Source organism: Camelus dromedarius, chromosome 1 (assembly GCF_036321535.1).
Source record: "Camelus dromedarius isolate mCamDro1 chromosome 1, mCamDro1.pat, whole genome shotgun sequence".
Classification (NCBI taxonomy): Eukaryota; Metazoa; Chordata; class Mammalia; order Artiodactyla; family Camelidae; genus Camelus; species Camelus dromedarius.
Genome location: NC_087436.1, coordinates 25,445,031 through 25,466,081, shown reverse-complemented (window position 1 = coordinate 25,466,081; position 21,051 = coordinate 25,445,031). Strand labels below are relative to the sequence as shown.

The following is a 21,051-nucleotide window of genomic DNA, read 5'->3' as shown; positions in this document are numbered from 1 at the left end:
TGTGGTTTGATGACTTTTTCTACTGGTATGCTTAGATTTCTTCTTTATCTGCTGTGTACCAAACTATAGGCTTTTGCTTTGTGGTGACCATAAGACTTTCTATCTCTTTGAAGTTCTTACTTCAAAGTGGTCATGCATTCTTTATCAGAGTTAATGAACATCTTTTGACCATTACTTTGAACTCTTTATCAGGTAAGTTACTTATCTCTGCTTTATTCATTCTCCCGCCTGAGGTTTTATCTTACTCTTCCCTTTGTAAAATATTCCTCGATTTCTTTATTTCCCTTGACTCTCTCTGTTGGTTTTTACACATTACATAAAACAGTGGCCTCTCCCAGTCTTGAAGGAGTGGCTTCATGTAGGAGATGGATCTTATTGTTCTATCCTGTCCTGGCTCTTGTTTTTCTTAAATCTGTGTGACTGACAGTGCAGTCTGTTTTACTTTTAATGGTTCCCAGTAGTTAATGTTGTGCAAGACTTGTCATTGTCCTAAAGGTGAGGATCTTATTTAGCACCTAGATTCAAAATGATTGGAAACCAGACCCTCAGGCAGCAGCTGTTAAGGTATACAAATATATGCAGTCCTGTGGGAGTGCAAGTGTAAGTATCACTGACTGCCAGAGCCATGGAACCAAGGGGTATAGCCTGGTCAGCAGTCACAGAAATCAGGGCTCCAAGTAAGTGTATAAGCTCCTTCCCAGGAGATACCTGTGAGCTGTAGCAAGGCAGAAGGAGAGTAAGATGGCATCCACCTTTCTGAATTACCTGAGAGTAGCTCCATAGTCCCCTAGGTGTGCACCATACCTGAAGCCTGCTCCTCAGGCTAAAACTCCAGAATAAGCAATGAGTCCTCTTTCACACAAAGACTTTGGGTGTGTTTCAGTCTGCTGTGTGTGTGATGCCATGGGGGTGGTAGCCCACTGAGAACTCTCTCTCTGATTGTTAAATCCCATGGGACCCAGGAACACAAGTTCCCGTGGCCACCCGAATCAGGGGATCATGTGGCATCCCTTGGGTGGCAGCTGCAGAAACTGAGGCATCAGACACTTGTAAAAGCTTCCCTTTGGGAGGCACTGTTCCTCCAGAGCATGGCAGTTGGGGAACACAGAGATAGCATCCACTCTCCGAGGTCTCCGTAAAGATTACAGTGTGTTGAATTAAAATCCTGCCCCTCAGGCTACAGCTGTGATGATAAGCTAAGAGAGGCTGAGTACCTGAGTCTGCTGCCTTTTGCTGTGCCCTGTGAGAATTAGCCACTTGAGCTTTTTTTTTTTTTCTCCGTTGGTTACAGACCAGTGGGACCCATGAACATAAGCCCCATTGGCCACCAGAGCCAAGTAATATACAGATGTCCCCTAGCCACAGGCAATAACTCAGGTGCCAGACAAAGGTGTAAGCGATTTTCTGAATGATACCACTGAGCTAGACTGAGGCAGCATACAAAGACTGCATCCACCAGCCTTTGTTCTCTGAGAGCACCGCCACAGGGCTCTAGATGTGTGTCAAACCAGAAGCATGCCACTCAGACCAGAGTTCCTGGACAAGCAAATAGGCTTCTTTCACAGAGAGACTGAGGTGCATTTCCATCTGGTATCTGTGCAGCACTCTGGGCTGATAGTCTGCCAAGAACTGTCTCCATGATTGTTTCAGTCCCGCAGGACCCAGGATCACAAGCTTCCCTGGCCTCCAGAGCCAGGTGATCAAAGGGTGTCCCCTGGGCTGCAGCCATTAAAACTGGGGCTTCTGACTTAAAAACCAGGGACCTAGATGAGTGTACAAGTCCCCATCTGAGAGATACTTGTGCTCTCAAGTTACCCACTGACTGAAGTAGGCAGAAGTAGAATGTAAAGGCTGTAACTGCTAGGGGAGGAGAAAAAAAAAAAAAAAGATGGCATCCACTGGGGGGCTAGACAGAAGGAGAGTATACAGACAGCACCCACCAGGGAGGAAAGTGAAGAGAAAAGAAGGTGGAACCCACTGGCTAGAGCAAGGCAGAGGGAAAGCATGTAAATGGCACCCACTGTGGGGAGGGAGAGAGGACAGATGGTGCTGGCTGGAGTGAGACAGAGGACAGAGGGAGGGCAGGAAGATGGTACCTGCCAGCCAGCAAGTCCTTAGATGTGTACTAAATTGGATTTCTGTCCCTGAGGCTGATGCTTCAAGATTAGCAAATGAGCCTCTTCCACCTAAAATCTGGGCATCTCTTGGTTGGGTGCCTCTGCACTGAGCCCTGAAGTGGGTGAGTTTGTGCATGGGCCCTTTAAGAGCCTTGTGCTCTCATGGATTTGAGTCTCATTGGTTTCAAAGCTAAATGTTTTGGAAGCTCATCTCTCAGGTGCAGGTCTTAAAAGTTGGGTCACCCAATGTGTGGTTCAAACCCTTCAGTCCACAGAGAGAACCTCCAGGTTTTGAGTTCCCTTTTGATTGTGGGTCCTAGCCCTGGGAGTGGGATTCATGGTGAGATTGTGTTCCAGCCTCTCCTACCCAATAAAAGGTGGATTTTTTTTTTTTTTCTCATTTGCCCAATGTGTAGGAGTTGCTCAGCCAGTGTTTTAAGTTTTTCCAGAGGAAGTTGTTCCATATGTAACTGCAGACTTGGTGTGTCCATGGTGGGAAGTGAGTTCAGAATTCTGCTAAGTTGCTTTCTTGAACTGGAACCCAGCACTTTGATTATTAAAATGCAGATGGTTATCACATAGGGACAGGCTAGGAACAGATAGCCCCAGTTGTCTGCTTGCCGTGCAATAATAGTAAAATCATCGGAATGGCTACTTTTCATCATAAATGAGTTATTCTTCACAATCAATTCTTGGTATACTAGGTCTAACCATAAAAATATGTATAGCAGATATATATAGCCAATTCTTGTCTTCAATAGATTCTTGTTTCAAAGTATCTCAAGCACCTAGCTGGACAGTCAGGTTCGATGTCCTTCTACAATACAAGACATGGTATTATCCTTTAATGATTTAGCTTTTTAAAAGATAGAATTAATATTTCAATTACAGAAATGTGTTCTGCTCTTCCAAAATAAAATTTAAGTAATTTACATAATAGAAAACTCTTTTCATTAGTTTGAAAATGCTCTTAAAGTGAAGTCTTATTTTATACAGAGTTCCAAGGATACTTGAAACTTCAAAATACTGGGAGTATGAAGTTAATGAATTAAAATTTCCCTGTTTTTCTGGAAAATATAAACATTTTATATAAATACAAAAATGTTGCTTTTTAAAAAACTGTGATTGCAGTTGGAACATGTAAATACTTGCATGTTTCAGCAAGGAATTGTCAGTGTTTAGCTTCATTTATTGGTGGAATCTTATTTCCTAACTTGCCTTAATAGTATCTTACCTTTTTCTTATGGTTTTATTTAAGTTTTAATATTTAAATGAGCTAATTATAAAAATTTCATAACCAGTCTCTTCTAGTTGTCTTGAAATTTAAAACTATTGAGCAGCAATTTAGTCAAATTAAAATCTTCCACATTCAGAATAAACAGAAGAAATGAGACTGAAAAATCAGAGGCTCTGAATATTTAAGCAATAATCATTGTTATATGGAAGGAAGAATAAGTAACGTAATTAATTACTAACTTTATTAAAATCTTTTAAAATGAGATAAATTTTTCCCTGTGATAAAAAAACATCAGGAAGCTGGGATGGTGGGACAGGAGCTGGAAGAGAAAGACAGAAAGAAAAGAGGAAGGGCCGAAACGGTTACGACTTGTCGTTCTCCCTTGACTGAAGCTGATCTTCTTGTCGCCTGGCTCTCTGGTGAAAAGAGGTCCCTCATTTTAGAAGATGGAATTTGAGGGAGAGTAATCCATTAGGATCAAGGGCATCCTGTTTCATAATTCCCAGGAATTAGAAGGAATCGGAATCTTCTACATATTGATCGGAATTTAATTGTGAAAACTTTGTGACATGAAAGAGTTATATATATTATATAAATATTAGGAATAAGAGTTATAGAAAGAACAGTCATAGAAGAACCTTGGAAGTGTGGAACAATAGACGGGTGGGGAAATCTGGGTAGGTTGTCATGGTGGGGGGTGGTCAACCACAAGCAAAATAGTAAAGTAAAAGTTACTGAAGGTCTTGGAGACAAACAGATTTCGACTATTCAGCTGAAAGTGAAACACCTCTCATAGCCATTTTATCTAGCGCCCAGCTACTTTGGACCACTGTACTGCTTTTGAATTATTAGCATAGATTTTCATTTCTATTTATAAATACCTGTACTTTAGTTCTGAAATACAACCAACATACAGCACCTAAAGCAAACTCTGCCATACCTTTGGGGGCCAACTACATTACAAAGGTTATGAAAAGGAGAGCTTCAGGTGGGTTCAGGGTTGTTGTTATTATCAAACTAGCAGAAGCCAGGCAAAGAATTTATGAGGAAAGAATTAATGTGATTGGAAGCAGGTCCCCAATTCCTTCCTAGAGCCTCAAAGAGGTACACACATATTTTGGTCAGGACTGCCTTTGTGATGGGAATAATCTGATAGACCAGAAGAGACCAGAGTCAGGGGCTTGCAGCCTTTTTCTCCAATCCACTAATCTTATTTCATTGAGGTTCCTCACTGTTCAACCACTGTTTGTCATCATGAGTAAGTATAGATCAATACAGGCAAAGTGGACAACCAGGTGCACTGGTCAAAATTCTACCAATTGCAAAGATTTCTCTTCCCACTGACTCTCTAAAGAAGGTTTGTTCTTTTTTTTAAATCTCATTTTGTATTGAAGTGTAGTCAATTTACAATGCTAGTTTCATGTATGCAGCAAAGGATTCAGCTATACATATACATACATTTTTTTCAGATTCTTTTCCATTAAAGCTCATTACAAGAAACTGAATATAGTTCCCTGTGCTATACAGTGCGTCCTTGTTATTTATCTATTTTATTTATAGTATTGTGTGTCTATTAATGCTACAGACTTCCATTTGAGTTTAGAGATATAGCGCCATCTAGAGGACAGGTACAATTTTTTTTCTTAGTCACCCAGTCACAGGAACTCTTCGTGAGATGACAAGGGTTGACAAAGATACAGCAATAAAACAGGGATGAGTGCACGCACTTGGGAGCTCAAGGAACCTGCTCAAGCAGCACAGTTGTGTCTTCAGGACCTTCTTCAGGACCACCTCTTCTAGGCACTGCGGACTCAGCAGTGACGTATGGAGTTTACCTTCTAGGAGATGCAGATTGAAAAAAAGTTAAAAGGACATGTTTTATGTACAGTAGTGAATGCTAGAGAGAAATTTCTTTAAATAAATAAAAGAAGGTAGAGGAAATGATGGTTGTGATTTCATATTGAGCCCCGTGTGGCTGGAGCACAGTGAAAAAGAAGAGTGGAAAATTATGAGAATGCTGCTGACGGCAGCCTGATGATTTACAACCTACTAAACGTTTATTTCTCTGTGTGAATTAGGACGCCATTAGAGAGCTTTGAGCAAAGATGTGACTGCATTTGGCTTACATTCAAGTAGGATCGTACAGGCTTTAGAGTGCAGACTGAAGGCATGAAGTTAGGAGTGTTTTGCAATTATCCAGGATAATGATAATGGTCGCTTGGACCAGAGTGGTTAGTGGTGAAGGTGGTAGGAGGTATTAGAACCTTGGGCCCACAGGATTTTTTGGTAAGTTAGATATGGTTTATAAGAGAAAGAGAAGAAATGGTTTTAAGAACTGGAAGGAACTAAGATGAGGAACACTTGCAGGGCCAGACTGTGGGGATGCGAAATGATTATCAGTTCTGGGCATGTTAATTTGGGGTACCATCAGGCAGTTGTATGTATGTCATACATATACATAGGATAGAAATTGGGAATTAACATCCTGGAGATGTTTAAATCTCTGGGACCATGTGAGATCACGTGGGTGAGTAATCCAGAGAGAAAAAAAGGAGTCTGCGCACTGAGCCCTGGGTGACCCAGTGCTGAGGTCAGAGACATGAGCAGGAACCAGCAGGGGAGTGAGATGCAGTAGCCAGTGAAGAAGCCAGAAATCCAGGAGTGTGCATGTCACGTGAGTGTCAGGGAAGCGTGATTAGACTTACAGGGTCGACTTTTACATTTCATTCTCCGCATTTTATAATCCCTTCCATAGTACCATTTATTGTGACTCAGCGCTGAATTCTGGTACTTTCCTTAGGGGCAGTACAGCAGAGTGGCTGATAGCGCAGGTCGCAGAGCCAGTCTGCCTGTCACTGACAAACTCCAGCCAGCCAGAATGTACTGACAAACACACTTATAATGAAATTAATAACAACCAGCAATAGAAAACATGGCATGGCAGTTACTTGTTCAGCACTTGTAGGCTTGGCTAGCACTCGAGGCCTTAGTTATTATCTCATTTCTAGGTCACTAATTTTCTGTTTACCTGTTTCTAATCAACTGTTTAACTCAAGTTTTTAATTTCAGTGAAAATTTTTAATTTCTGAAACTTGTATTGAGTTCTTTTTAGATCATCTTGTTACTTAATTTTGCTTTTTATTCTTTCTTATAGCTTCATTTTTAGATTTTGTTTATAGTCATTTTAAACATACATTTCATAATGTCCACCAGGTTGTTTTAAAACCTAAATTTCTGAGGTTCTGTTCAACTGGCTTATCATGGCCGTGTGACTCTTACAGGGGATGTTTTTGTTTGCGTGTGTTGTAACTTTGGATGTGAGCGTGCCTTCTGGGCTTTATTTATAGGGACCCTGTACGGTCAAAGAGATTTTGTACTTGCTTTTCCCTAGTACCCCAAGCCTACCACTGTCTTCTGGGCCAACACTTATTTCATAGTGTAGGTTTCTTATTGCAGAGTTTCCAGAACCACTTGGTTAATAGACACTGAACCAAAAGCCCAGTAGATAAAGATCCATTGTTTTGAATTTCGAGATGTTTTCCCACTCAGGATCCAGGAAGACACACCATCTTCCACGTCATCCCCATGTGCAGTTAGGGAGACTCTGAGGGTCTCAGCTTTATCTGGGAGCCTCAGTACTACCTCCTTGTTTAGGCTACGAAGAACAACAAATGAGACCCCCTTGCAGCCCTGCTGCCAGCTCACTCACTTCTAATCCACTGACGTTCTATTTTGTTTTTTTTGCTTGGGAATTTCCCTTTCTTCCTTGTGAAAATGCCTCTGAAATTTATCCCACATCTCTAGCAGGGTTCGTTTTTTAGGTCAGGTTCAGGGATTGAAGCCACATTATCTATTTCACCATAGTACCAAAACCAGAATTACTCTACATAGGTTTTCTAGCCTGAGATTCTATGCCAAGATTATGTAAGAAGATTGGTCACAGCTATATGGAAGGCATACACAAACACACGTGAGTCAAATCTGCATAGTTGGAGATCAACTTGTAGTTTGTATACACTTTCAGCTCAAGGTGAAAGTCTCCTGGAATGCCAAAGACAAGACGACATGATGGTCTTATCATTTGACTATTGAATCCTTATTTTTCTATCATTTCTTTATCCTAGCACATGACTTTCCATTATGTTAATAGGATGTAGGATAGATGAAACAAAAATGAATACATTCTCAGCAAAATAGCTAAATTAGTCCTGCTATTTTGTAAAGTAAAACTGTCAGAAGTGGTCTTAGTTTCTATATCATAATCTTGATTCTCTCCTGGTATTCTTATTTTAAAGTAGTTTGTTATGATGTTATGGACTCTGCAGAAGTTACAAGTTTCATGAGTTATAAAGCTTAAGCTGCAAGGAAGAAGGCGCTGAGATAAATGTGACTAATTGAATTTTGCTTTATCAGTCATTTTTAGAATGCTATATGCTTGGTTATACTGAGTTTTCAATTCAAATATCAAAGATAATTTGCTACTGAAAAGCAATCATCTTTGATTTAGCATTAAGAAGATCCATGTAATTCACTGTGCTATTTGCCTGTTCAGGAAACCAAAAATGTGCTAACAGAACAACAACAAAAATTGTTACAGCCCTGTCGGCTTCATTTTAACATGGTTAATGTTTAAGTGCAATTGAAACAGGAATCAGGACAAGAGTATGATTTGGTTTGCTCTAAACGGAGTCTTTGTTTTTGAGCATCCATACTGCATTTGATAAGACAATACATATTTAGTTCTATTGAATAACTACATTTCCAGTTTTATGAATGCATTCACTGCAATTGAAATGATCATGCAGGCAAATAAATTTGGAAGAGTAACATTTTGATTCTGTGTGATACTAAGTTATTGTTAGACTTGTCTGCAATATTTTACATTTGTGGGAATCACAGGACCACATGTAACAAAACTTTCATAAATCAAATGTGAAGGAACTTATTTAAAGAAGACAGCTGAAGTTTTTACATAGCACCACCAAATTAGTTTGAGAAGAGATATATAAAGATATATAACCTGTGACAGTCTAAGGGAACTTGAATCCTGTTTATATTATTTTGTATGTTCTAAATTTGATTTTTCAGCTCTAATTAGGAAAAATGTATTGCTTTCATGACTCAGTTTTCTGCCAAGTATGTTATTAGTTTAAGATTAGTCTAAACATTCCTACATAATTCCCAAGTCGTTTGCACGTATTATTCTTATGCTACTTACAACAGACCCATTAACTCAGTGAGTTTCAATGTCATGATTGTCATAAGTCAGTGTCTTAGGTCACCTGATGAGCCAGGTGGCAAACCCGTGATAGCTGGGAACTAGACATACCCTGTTTCTAGGCGGCACATCGTCTCCCCATGTCATGTGCTTTTATAAAGGGGACTGTAAGATAGTGCATATTCATATCCTCTCATGTCGTAGTTTTGCATATGTGTATTTTTGTGGTACTTACTTCCAGTGCTTTGCTTAGTACTTTCACATTCATATCCATATCTTTTGATAAGTCAGAGGAAACTCTGACTTAAAACTTATTAAAAAATAAAGCAAAATTATTGCTCAATTAAAAATTGTTAAATAATACCTTTTCAAGGATTAGGGCTTGTGTGTGTGTGGGGGGTGTATATTGTATAATATATACAGATATTAACTATGTTCATTTTCCTTCTTATTTTTTTGTCCTCACTATTCCATATAACTCATACATTTCTTTTTGCTTAAAAGAATTGAATTTTAAAATGAGATGGGAACTGCATTTGATTAAATGCTGAGATTTCTTGGTAAGGAAATAATTGTTTGGATTTGCAGCAGTACAGCTTCTCTATTTATCCATTACCTTTTCAAACAATTCTTTAATGCTAAATAGGGTTGTTTTCTTCCTTTGCATCGCTTTTCAATATTGTCAGAAACATTTTCATAATGAAGAGCAAATTACTTCAGTGAAATTTTCATCTTACTACATTTCATGTACAGTTCACTTTAATGAATAACTATTTAACTATTCCTTTCAAAGACTCCCAGCTCAACATTATTTCTGCTTTCCTCATTATTGCCGGTTTATAACTGCATCATTGTAGCCATCAGATTTTTTGCTTCATAATGATGCATCTTTAAAAAAACACTGCTTTTCTTTTAGAGAAGCCATACCATTGCTGCAATAAATTCCAGCCCAAGAAAGCAGTCATTCACAGGCTGAGATAGTATTTCATCCATGTTGTAAATGTCACATGCCGTAGCATCTGAGGCCAGGCGTTCTTTGAACACTGAAATGATAGTTATATTACACGTCAATATGCCCATACCAAGCTCAACAATATAAAGTAAGCCATTCTTTTCTTACAGAGTAGAAAACCTGAAGAATTGAACTTTAATTTCAGTGATGAAAAACAGCAAAAACAGTTTCCTCTGTGCTATTTGTGAAGGCTACAGGTCTTCAGCAGTATGGAATATATCTGTTGAATCTGACAGGGTTGGTTTGAGGAGTCTGGCTCCAGGCCAGAGTTCCTGTGTGACCTTTCAGGCCTGCCCATAGGCAGTTACACAGGTTCTGCCCTCTTGTCACCAGACTTGCTGTTACAGTCTGCATGTTAGAAGTTTCTGGAAAGAATCAAGTTAAGGACTTGAGGCCCCTCAGGCAGCCATGCTCACACACACACCTGCATTCCTTGCCTGGGTGCCTCCATTCAGAAGCGTCTTTATTGGGGGATCAGCCTGGGGCACTTTTCAGAAGTCTCTGCCAAGACCTTCTTAGTGGGGACCTTGACTAAGACACTCTTCTCCGTCCTGACTCAGTATGTCTCCACTCTTAGCCTTTCCCCTTTCTCTCCCCCAAGCCCCTAGGGTCCATAAGAAGACAGGAATCTTCTGTTTTGGAGTCCCTGGGCATCGGGGTATTTCCTTATCATTCTGAACGTGCTGTTTGTTTCTCATTTGTGTAACTAAGTTCATGTGAACCTCAAGGATTTTGACTTAGGCAAGTAGCTTCTGTGTAATTTTCAGTGATTCCATCTTAATAAAGTTCAGTAATTGTCAAAAAAAAAAAAAGATTAGACAGTGGGCACATTGGAAACTGGCATCTACTTTTGCCTTGGGTTCTACTGTTACAGTAAGTAAACAGGCTTGGTTGTTACCTTCGGTTGGGCTTGTCCTGATTGACTACCTGGACTCCTGAGAGCCCCACGCTATTCCTAACTCTTCCCTTTTCATTTGGCGGTTTTCCTTAAACAACTTTCTTTTGTAAAATGAGTGACCATGTTTCAACAGACATTTTTGTATACTGTCCATTTTCTAATGGAGAAAATGTGCTCTGACTGAAAAATACTGGCTAGGTAGACTCATTTATAAATAAAGGAGAGTGTAAGTTCTTCTATTTAAAAATAATAGCATCTAAAATAAAGTCATGGAAACCATATTCATAATATCTCCCAGATGCTGCTAAGGTGATATTTCCTGGGTTCACAGTTGTTGGGTTTTGGTTTCCATGACTACATCTTAGAATACGCGGCTTTGTGCGATAACAAGGCCACAGTCACACCCTGACAATTAATGTAATGCAAATGTTGAATCTTTCCTCCTGGCACTTTAGGCATCAAATTAATCTCTTGAGAGAGAAGTTGTTATTCAAGCTACATTAGTAAAGAGACCAATATTATGTGCAGGAAACAAAGTTTCATTGTCTAACAGATGCCTAATTAGGGAGTTGAGCACTTGAATCAAGCGAGGCATGGAAACGGATTATATAGCATTTACATGTGGAGCACTATTTATCAGTAAGGGTAATAAATGCTGCTTTCAAGGGAAGCTCACCAAAGCTTAGTCGAGCTGTTAATTTTTCTTCTTTTTTGATAATTTAAATGGCAGAACATAACTTTATCATTATAGCTTCTGTTAAGTTAAACAATTGATTAGTTATCCCAGTGAAAAAACTCAGTGACCATAAAATTTGAATCTTGTAAAGTTTTATTTTCAGAAACACACCATAGATGTTAAATTTAACAAAGAATCTGTGAAATACTGATGAAATAAAGCAAGAGTTCGGGCACTGCTAAATTCCACAGATGAGCTGAATTAGGAAGATAGCATTGGCAGAAATGAAATGTTCTGCTAAAAAAAAAAATAGTTGCTTTGTGTAATGCATATGTCTAACCATAATGGATTGCTGTATTCTTTTGTATTCTTCTTCAATTATTTTTTTCAGAAAAGGAAAAGTTATAGCTTCTTCAGATTTTTACCATATGCATAGCTGGGCTGATTTTAACATGAATTTCTGACTTTTGAACAGATAGAATCTTACACCAAAATTACTTAATCATAAGTATTATATATAAAATGTGATCTAGCACAAAATGCTCTGGGAGCAGCTCTTGCTCTGCCAGTAAGGGGATGGTAAGTGAAATTTAATCTGACTTTAGCAGGAGGTTAGCGACTTCTCCCACAACACAAGTAACGGCATAAAGAAACTTGCAGTTTTAGACCCAGACCCTACTATATATTATCAGTGTTGTCAATTTTCTTAATCAGAATTTTACCTTGACAAACTAAAATAAGTAGATAAATACACAGACATTTGGAAAACTCAGATTCCTTCTCTTACCATCTATATGTATGTCAACTTCTGTTCTATTTATCCTTTCATTTTTCCCTTCTTTTCTCTTTTCATACCTGTCTTTCCCTCAATTCCTTCCTTTCTAATGGGAATTCACCTGCTGTAGGGGTGTTTATGTGGAACTTCACAAAAAGAATCCTTCTGTAAATGTCTGTAGTAGGGTTAGGTAAGGAAGTGTATTGACTGTGATTGTATGGCTGTATTCTACGAATATGTTTAATTCTTGATAAAGGCAGCTCAAACTATAGTATTGTTTTGACACCTCAATTCCCAGAAACCATTTGTACCATTGAACTTATCTATATCAAGATGAGTGTCTCCAGGAATACTAAATAGTATATAATTAAATGCCAATGTTCTATATTTGGAGTATAGTCCACCGTTTATGAAGTGCTTTGTAATATTGTGGTTATTAAGAGTCTGATCAGTTTAAATTGGTGTCCACCTTCCCCATCCCTACTCTCCTACCTCTGGCAGGCACTTTCCAGGCTTGTGAGAGCCAGCCTGCTCTGCTCTTTACTCTTCTCACTCTACCATCTTAGAGCAGAAGAGTCTGATGCTGGACTGGCCCTACAATATCCCTTCTCCTGCTTTAAGAGTCAGATGCCTGGACTGGTCTTACAGCATCTCTTCTCCTGCTACATTGGTTCAGTGCAATAGGAAGGAGACAGGGAAGAAGTGGCAACTCTTTCAATTCAACTGCCAGTTGAAGGACCTGTCTGTTGATTGATTGACACTGTGTTTAGCTAATAATGTCTGGCGATTGATGACTTCCATGGGGCAAATATAAAATGCTGGCTCTATCTTGAAAAGTTCTGGTGACTCTTTTGAAAGGCCCAAGGTAGTTTCTAGACATAGGAGTGCCACTTCTAAGGCAATCATGGTTGTGCTTGACTGGTAGTGCATGGTAGCATTGGACCCGTTCAGCTTCTTTACAAAGATTTGGAGGGTTGTCTGGTCCCAATTTTTGAAGCTCATTTTATGAGGCACATAAATCCTCTTGCTCCTTAGAAGTCAGTCCTTGGTGCCAATTGAGGAACACCTTGAAAATCCTACTAAGTGTCTTTTTTCAAAACTATAGTTCTTTAAAAGCACTCTGATGCAATGAAACCCACAGACTGCTGACTTTGTTGAGAACATTAGAAGATGTCTGTGTGATGTTAAATGTAGATGTATGAGTACTGCCAGGGAGCTTCGATGATCCATTTAATTTTCAGGGAATGCTTTAAAGAAGCTACAGAAGATTGAAAGGATTATTGAGTTAAAGAATTATATCTCTTAAGAAACTGTGTGTGTGTGTGTGTGTGTGTGCGTGTGTGCACATGTGCACATTCTCACATGTGTGTAGAGAGAGACCTAGAGTTAGGGAACCAAAAAAAAAATGACAAAGAGAACAATCAATGTAACAGGGTTTCACTACAGACTTCCCAGTTAGCTTCAGAATTGGTGCGTGGGGAACATAATTGTCTCTTCAAAGTCAAGTGACATGGAATTCTCACTGAATTATAGTGTAATTGAAGATGTGGCAATCAATTTCTGAGATACTACTAAATGCTTCAAAGAAACTAAAATACGAAGGAATGGATTTGAGATGTTTAGATTTCTTTTTTAATACACCGAGAGTAGGAAATAAAAGATCTATTCTGATGACAGTTCATCTTCTATCTTAGTGGAAGAACTTGTGGGAAAACAAATGTTTTAAAGTTTTGATCAAATAAAGTATGTACATGATCTGAAAAATGGAATATACTTGACATAAAAAGCAATTGTCTCTTCTCTAATCTTTTTTTTATATTCTGCCCTGATCCTTGCAAGAAAAAATACTTTGAATTCTCTTGGCTCTTTCTTCTAAAACCTAATTTTATCCAAAATGTATTTACTTATAGATATTTCTTAATCAATTTTAATCATTATCCATAGACATTTTACTCTGGAAAAAAATGAGAATATAGCTGTACTACAGACTTCCGTATCTTCCCTTTCCTCCTCTATTCTTCCAACATAGTTATGTCAGTATATTTGCAATTCCTCTTTTTTAAACCTTAAGTAAATTTACTAGGTACATATACATAATGTACCTGCACATCCATTTCTTATTCAATAAATTATGCAGAGGATCGTGGAAGACGCTGCTGGATATCTATACAGCAGCTACTCCCCCTTTTCTTGCTTGGTTTACAGGACAATATTTTCACCTGATCTCCCTCCTACCCTTGCATTCTGTTTGGGATTATCCCATGTAAGGATGCAGTGTAGAGCTATGGCTGACCTTGTCAGATAAACCATTAATGCACTAAGGATGGCCAACAAGAAAGATAGAGCCTAGCCGCCGATAACTTATGAATGAGTCTCCAAAAAAGCTCTGGGAACGCTTAAATTTTGCTAAATCATACAGCCATTTGTTATTTTCTTTACGTCAGTTTTATTGGACTGGTCTGTTACTTGCTGCTGAAAATACTCCTAATGCATCATCACTCGATGCTTTCATTCTCTTCTGCTCTCCTGGCCTTCCACTTTCCAACTTTATTTTTCTGCTCTTTTATTTTAGCCTCTTGGAGTGGAATAACAAAGATATAACTCAGGGTGAGATAACAAAGATATTAAGTATGGGAAATGTTCGATTGTGAGGTGATTTCCAGAAAGATTCAAGAATATCCAAAATTAGCCAGAGATTTAACAAATGCAAGAGAAAACCAGTAGGAAATTAAGCCAGAGAAAAGCTTAGGAGATAGTACAAGAAAAGCCAAGTATATACATACTCCACTTGGATCAACAGTGAAATAGCATTTTTTTTTTTAAATTGGATCTATTCACTATATACTCATGTGCATATGTATACAGATAACTGCAGTGACATTCAACCTAAATACTTATAGCAAAATATGAAAACTGTAGGAAGTATAGGAGAAAAATCTGCCTGAATGCAAGGCAGGGAACGACTCTTTTGGCAAAAATCAAAATAGCATAAGCCATTAAGTAAACATTTAACGCACTTGACTACTTGATAATTAAAATTTTCTGACCTGAATCAGCATAAACAAGTTAAAAGTCAATCCATCCACAGGGAAAAGATACTTGCTACACACATAAGTGAGAATAGAAATACTATAGAAAATATTTGACAAATCAGATTAAAAACAACAGACAACTTGGCAAAATACACAATGAGGGGGGAAACCCCAAATTTTAAATGTATTTGAGAAGAATAGCTAATCTTAGAGTAGTCAGAAAGAATACTTCTCCATTACTTTCTTTCCTTGAAGGGCTGGAACTTTCCCTCGTGTGCCCTGCTGTCCTGTTAATAGGCAACTCTCTAGACTAAGTTACTCCCCTGTGTGTTTTCATCTTCCCCTAGATTGACTTCCCCATCTTCTGGATTAAGCTTTTCAATCAGACTCACGTAATTGACCTCTGCAGTTTACTATACCATCAGGTCTCTTGGATTTATATTGGTTAGGGCTGTCCATGGAGTCTAATTTTGATAGCTAGTTGCTTTTCTAGAATTGATTCCTTATTCGCCAGTGAACAAAACTTATCCTGCTATTCAGTTCTTTTTCTCCCTACCCAAACTACAACATCTTTGAGTCTCGCATCTTCAACTTCAACCGCCCAGGTGTATTCTTGCTTGATTCGTTGATTTGGCCTATCTTTAAGATGACGATACATTTTGAAAAATAGGGGTTCTTTACTATGTATTACACTGTTACTTCTCCTACGTAGGTAAATATATTCTACAACACACACTTATGTTTGCTGATATGAGACTATAAAATTTAGTAAGAAGACAAATGTGATAATGTTTTAAAACATAATAAATATGAGCTTTTGTTAACCTCACTATGCACAGACAGGATTTTTTTTTTCACTAGTATCACCTTCCTTGGAACTTTCCCATTATTTTAACCAAGAAAATATATCTAAATATATCTAAAAGAAAACATATTTTTTCAAAAGTTCTGTCTTCCCATTTAGAAGAGATAATCATAGATTCCAAAAAGTAGTTGTAAAATCGGTCATATTTTCTAACTCTAAGAAAATCTTAAGTCTCATTCTTAGGTAGCACAGTGCTAATGACTGTAAAACTGAGACAGATGGCTCTTCATTACTCTACGTAAAGGACAGTCTCTTGGATATAAAGTCTACAGCAGATGCTTCAGGAGCTTTTTTTATGAGAAACAAAACAGTGGAGATGTTCATAAAAGGCTCATTATCTTGTTAAAGAGCAATTAAGCCATACCAAACATTTATTAAATAAAATATTAAAGAGTTAATTATATATCCTGGAAAAAGTGATTTTTTTTTTTAATGTTTTAAGTCACTTTCACATGTCTTACCTACAGCTTAAAATATTCTATACACTTTAAGAAAAACCCAGATGGAATTTCATTTTGCCTTCCTGGAGAGTCTCATGATTGATGTGCTCTGTTACGATGCCAGAGTGCTACAGTATTTAAAGTTGTGCTCAGAAAGCTATATAAATTATATGCAAATTATAAACAACCCTGTCTAACTTAGTATTGCCCAAGCTTGTCAAATCTTGTAGATAAAGTTGACTGCTGAGTGCATTTTTTGAGGCTTATGTCACATCTACTGGTTGTTCATTTTTTCCTTTACTATTTAAAAAGTGAGCCATTTAAGTGCCAGCTGCAAAACACCTATATTTCTGCCAACATACAACATGATAATTCCTCGTAAGCGAGTGATCGCTAACATCTGGGCTAAACTCAACCACACTGCTCGACATTCAGAGGAAGTCAAAAGAAAGGAGCCAGTTCCATTCTCAAATAATAGGTTGTAAATTAATCACACATTTACAAATCAGGCCAGTTGTAAAAATTTAAAGGCCAAGAATCAAACCTCATATGCAATCTTTTCTGGCAAGTATAAGCTTACAGAGCATATTTTCACTATGAGCAGCATATTCCAGGGTTGCACCTTTAAAGGCTCTTTTTCACTGCACTTTTTTGACAAAGAAAGTTATTAGTTTCCATTCTCTCTTTTGGTCTTGTCAGCATGTTCTGTTTTAGATGTTTAAAAAATTTTCCCCAGGGTATCCTGATCTTCTAATAAACTTTCTTAAAACATGGGTTATAACACCCGTGTCAATCAGAATCATCTGATAGCTTAATAATTTCTATGTCTCTTGAGGAATTGTTCTAGGCACCTTAAAATCTTCCAATTATTGCTGTAGCCTTCATTGTTATCCAGCAGTCAACATACAGGTGATGGTAAGGCTTAATTTGCTCAAATCATTTTTATACTTAAAGGGTCTTCTTTTCCATAGCTTTGTAAATTCTCAATTATTCATGGATTCTTTTCACATTCGAAGTGCCACACTCCCACATTACAGGGATAAAAGTCCAAGGGATGTGAGCTTTTTTTTTATACCCAATAAGATTTTTAACTTGCTCAAAATCAGCTGGGCATAGAAAGCTTGTTAATAGATTTTGAGGAGAAAATGAGCTAAAGAAATGGCTTTCAGAGAGAGAGGGGGGAAAAAAAGATAACTGCCACTATGCGTTTTCTAGAGATCATAGAAAATGGAGTTTAGGTAGCTGTGATTTCTTCTAAAGTTCGGGAATTCAGGACTTTCAATTTAGCTAGGATTCAAATCAATGCACAATATTGACAGGGCTAATGTACAGAATGTGTCAGGCCATAGATTTTTGACTGCTTTGGTTAACCCTGAAAAAATCTATAAGAAGCAACCTGTAAAGCTTGACATTGGTCCCAGAACAGCTACAATAGCTGAAAACATTGCTGTCCCTACCTGGGAATCCTACCTTAGAGCAATTTAAATGTAGTAATAAAATTCTAGTAATAAAAGCATGTAAAAACATAAAAAGCTGCTTCACAGATTATAGTAATCACTTTATACCTGTGTGTGTCTGGTATTTTGAAATAATCCCTGCACTAAAAATAACCACCATTATCTTCTGAAATCGTTCCATTCTAGTGCTAAAGCTTGTGGAAATTATGAAATTATTTCCTTCCTAGTTTATTAGGTGAGATACATGCACCTGAAAATGTAATACTGGTTAAATCAACAAAATTCAAACTCACAGGATCAATAAATCATACAGAAATTGACAGCACCATCAAGTGTCTTATGAAATTCACAGTCTTGCAGAAAGTCTGATATTTGGAGAAAGTCCAAATTTAAGTAGAAAAATAAATGGGCTATCAAAGAGCAGTCTAATTGGGATAACAAAGGTATAAGCCCAGGAAAATAATTCAGTGAATGTATAGGGTATGTGTGCTATGCACCAGTCTCTGTTATGCTATCGGTCTTCGTTTGTGTAGAGGAAATGTTTATGCTGTATAATGTAAAGATTCATTGAAATCAAAGCACATATATATATTTACTGAAATGGCTGTAGTACAGTTTACAGCACTTGAATCTCAGAATACCAGTGTAGCGACGCAATGATCTAGCAGAGTCATAATCCAGCATTCCCAAAGTCAAGCAATATCCCTATGTATATTTCTATCACTAGTGATCTTGTGTGTTCATGCATGCGTGTGACTTTTTCCAGTACTAGAGAGCTGAGTTCCAGCGACAAAAAAATTAACTAGTTGATCTAAGAAATATAAAATTTTATTCAAGCTAAACTGAGGATTATAACCTGGGAACAGCCTCTCAGAAAGCTCCAAGAACTGTCCCACCCGTTAAAGTTCAAAGCATGTTTTATAGATTTTTGAGACAGAGGGCTGTGCATTAAATGATGTAGGTAGTTAGCAGAGTCCGGATCTGCATGTAAAAATCGAGTAGTGAGTCATGGGTCATCGTGGCCCCTTGTAAGATTAAGAAAGAAGATTATCTAAGGAGTTGTCTTGATGGTGCTGGGAGAATGTTGTTCTTTATGGCTGAGCAGGTATTGCTGCCAATGGGGAGGTTTGGTGGAGTCATAATGGAGACACACAATGCACAGTAGAGGGAGGGAGGAGGCCAAAGGGCAGAGAAAATTTTTTATGTTTAAATTTTCCTTGTCTTGCCTTAGAATATGAATGTTTGTTTCATCAGTTCAAAATACAGCTCTAACTGACTAGGTAACCTGGGTTAATTTTCTTGTGCTTTTCATTTCATCAGTAAAACAGAGATAATAATGGTACCACACTTCTGTGATTGTTAGGGAGAATAAATGAGTTAATACATGTAAAACCCTTCTGGTAGTTGTGTACTCTCAGTAAACGTTGGTTGCTATTTTTCTCATTCCTTTGTTGAAGCTCTTTCCTACGACATCCCCAACCATCTATGCTAAGAAATCTGGTACAGCAGTTTGGCTGGATAAGAACTAAGGTTTCTGATCCTGGATCTCTGTCCTCTTAGGGATGTTAGAAAAAATTACTAAGGATTATTTTACTAGCTGAAGGTTTTGAAGGTAGTGACTGATCTTTAGGTATCTTTATGTCTGTATTACTTAGTGTGGTGCTGGATAATTTTGGCTTCCTAAATGTCTGATAAATGACAATCGTGCTATGAGCATTTATATAATGGGAAAAAAATACTCTGGGGTAATGTACCAGGGAAGGCTCATGGAATTAATCTCAAAAGCTCTGCATCTAAATGCAAGACAGGGCAATCCAAAAGGACAGCCAGATCCTACACACAGCAAGTGAAAAGCCAGGGTGGCCACAGTGGCAGGCTCACTGCCACAGCAGGCAGGGAAGACGTCTCTCTGCTGTAACTGTCCTTCCAGTCCTGTGATGGCAAGCAAGCACGGTGTTGTAGAACTGGCAGCTGGAGCACCTGGAATCATGTCAGTCTTGAAATAGAATTGGCAGAAAATAGGACTTAGGAGACAAGCAGGAAGGCAGAGCAAAGGCCAAAAAGTCACTCTGTGGAAGGTGAACATATCCAAGCTACATTTCTCAGACCTAAAAGGAAAGAGGCAATGTGGTTTTGTCTTCCCCCAAATGATTGCTGGCTAGAAGCATTGTGTTTGGGGACTTCCAGGTTGTTTACTTGGCTTTGCACCTTACAGAGACTGGGGCTGTTTTATGTGAATGCATTGTGCGGGCCAATACTCTGGGAGAATAAAACAGTAATTACTGAACATTTGATAAATTGCAGGCACTAAGTTGAGAGATTTCTCATTGCATCATTTAACTTAATCATCATCATAATTCTGTGAGTTAATGTCCTTTTAAAAATTTTACTGATAGCATTATCATTACTTAATTTTTAACAAATAAACACAGATCACATAATTTGCCAGACATCAAATTGTCACTGATAATTAAGATTCCCCATAAATATTTTTGGATAAGTGAGCAGTAAAACTGGTATTTTCTTCTTTCTTGTGGTTTACCCACAGAAAAAGCCATTGTGTTTTACTCCAATATAGATTTTTTTTGCCCAATATGATCAAACTGAATTAAATCTGGCATCTGTTTCATGTGTATTTCCTGAAATTTTAGAAATTTTGAAGAGGTTAGTGGTTACATGCAGGAAAAAAAAGATTCTTTGGAAAGAAATCTATGGTACACATAATGGATTAGGATATAAGGATGTAGAATTAATAAAGTAATTTGAAGTTAAAATAGGTCGAATAGAGGCATTGTGTTCAGAAACGTAAGTTCAAAGCAGAGTCTGTAAATTTCCATTCCACAGGTAATGTTACAAATAAGGAACAAAGAATGTACATAGAGTTCCAGAAAGATTTGTTTAAACACAGTGAAGGCTAGTTCTGGCTCTTACACAGAACAGATGAACTTTTGAATCTTGTATATAATAATGGACTGTTGAGAAGGCGGGGTAAATGGTATATTGAGAGAGAAATAGGGTCTCCCATTACAAAGGCTTAAACCATTGTCATTTCGGTATCAATAATGCCCAAATTTGTACAAGATTTATTTTTATACTTTATAAATGGAATATATTTCTATATAAGGAAATGACACTTTTAAAACCATAGCTTCATCATTCCTGATTTGTATGTGCTAATTATCTCTTGGTTGAATATCTTAATTTTTCTTTATCAAGAAAGGTTATTTGGTAAATACATGTCTCTATTTGTTAAGTGTATATACTTAGGAAAGACTTTGTTTTTGTTTAAATTTTTAATTATTTTTAATTGAGATAAAATTGACA

General features: G+C 37.7%; 1 long non-coding RNA gene across 1 annotated transcript in view; it reads left to right on the top strand.

The window, feature by feature from the left end:
- Positions 1-21,051, top strand: part of LOC135323238 (uncharacterized) — a 336,953-nt gene that overhangs the window by 311,923 nt on the left and 3,979 nt on the right. The gene's annotated exons all lie outside the window — the stretch shown is intronic.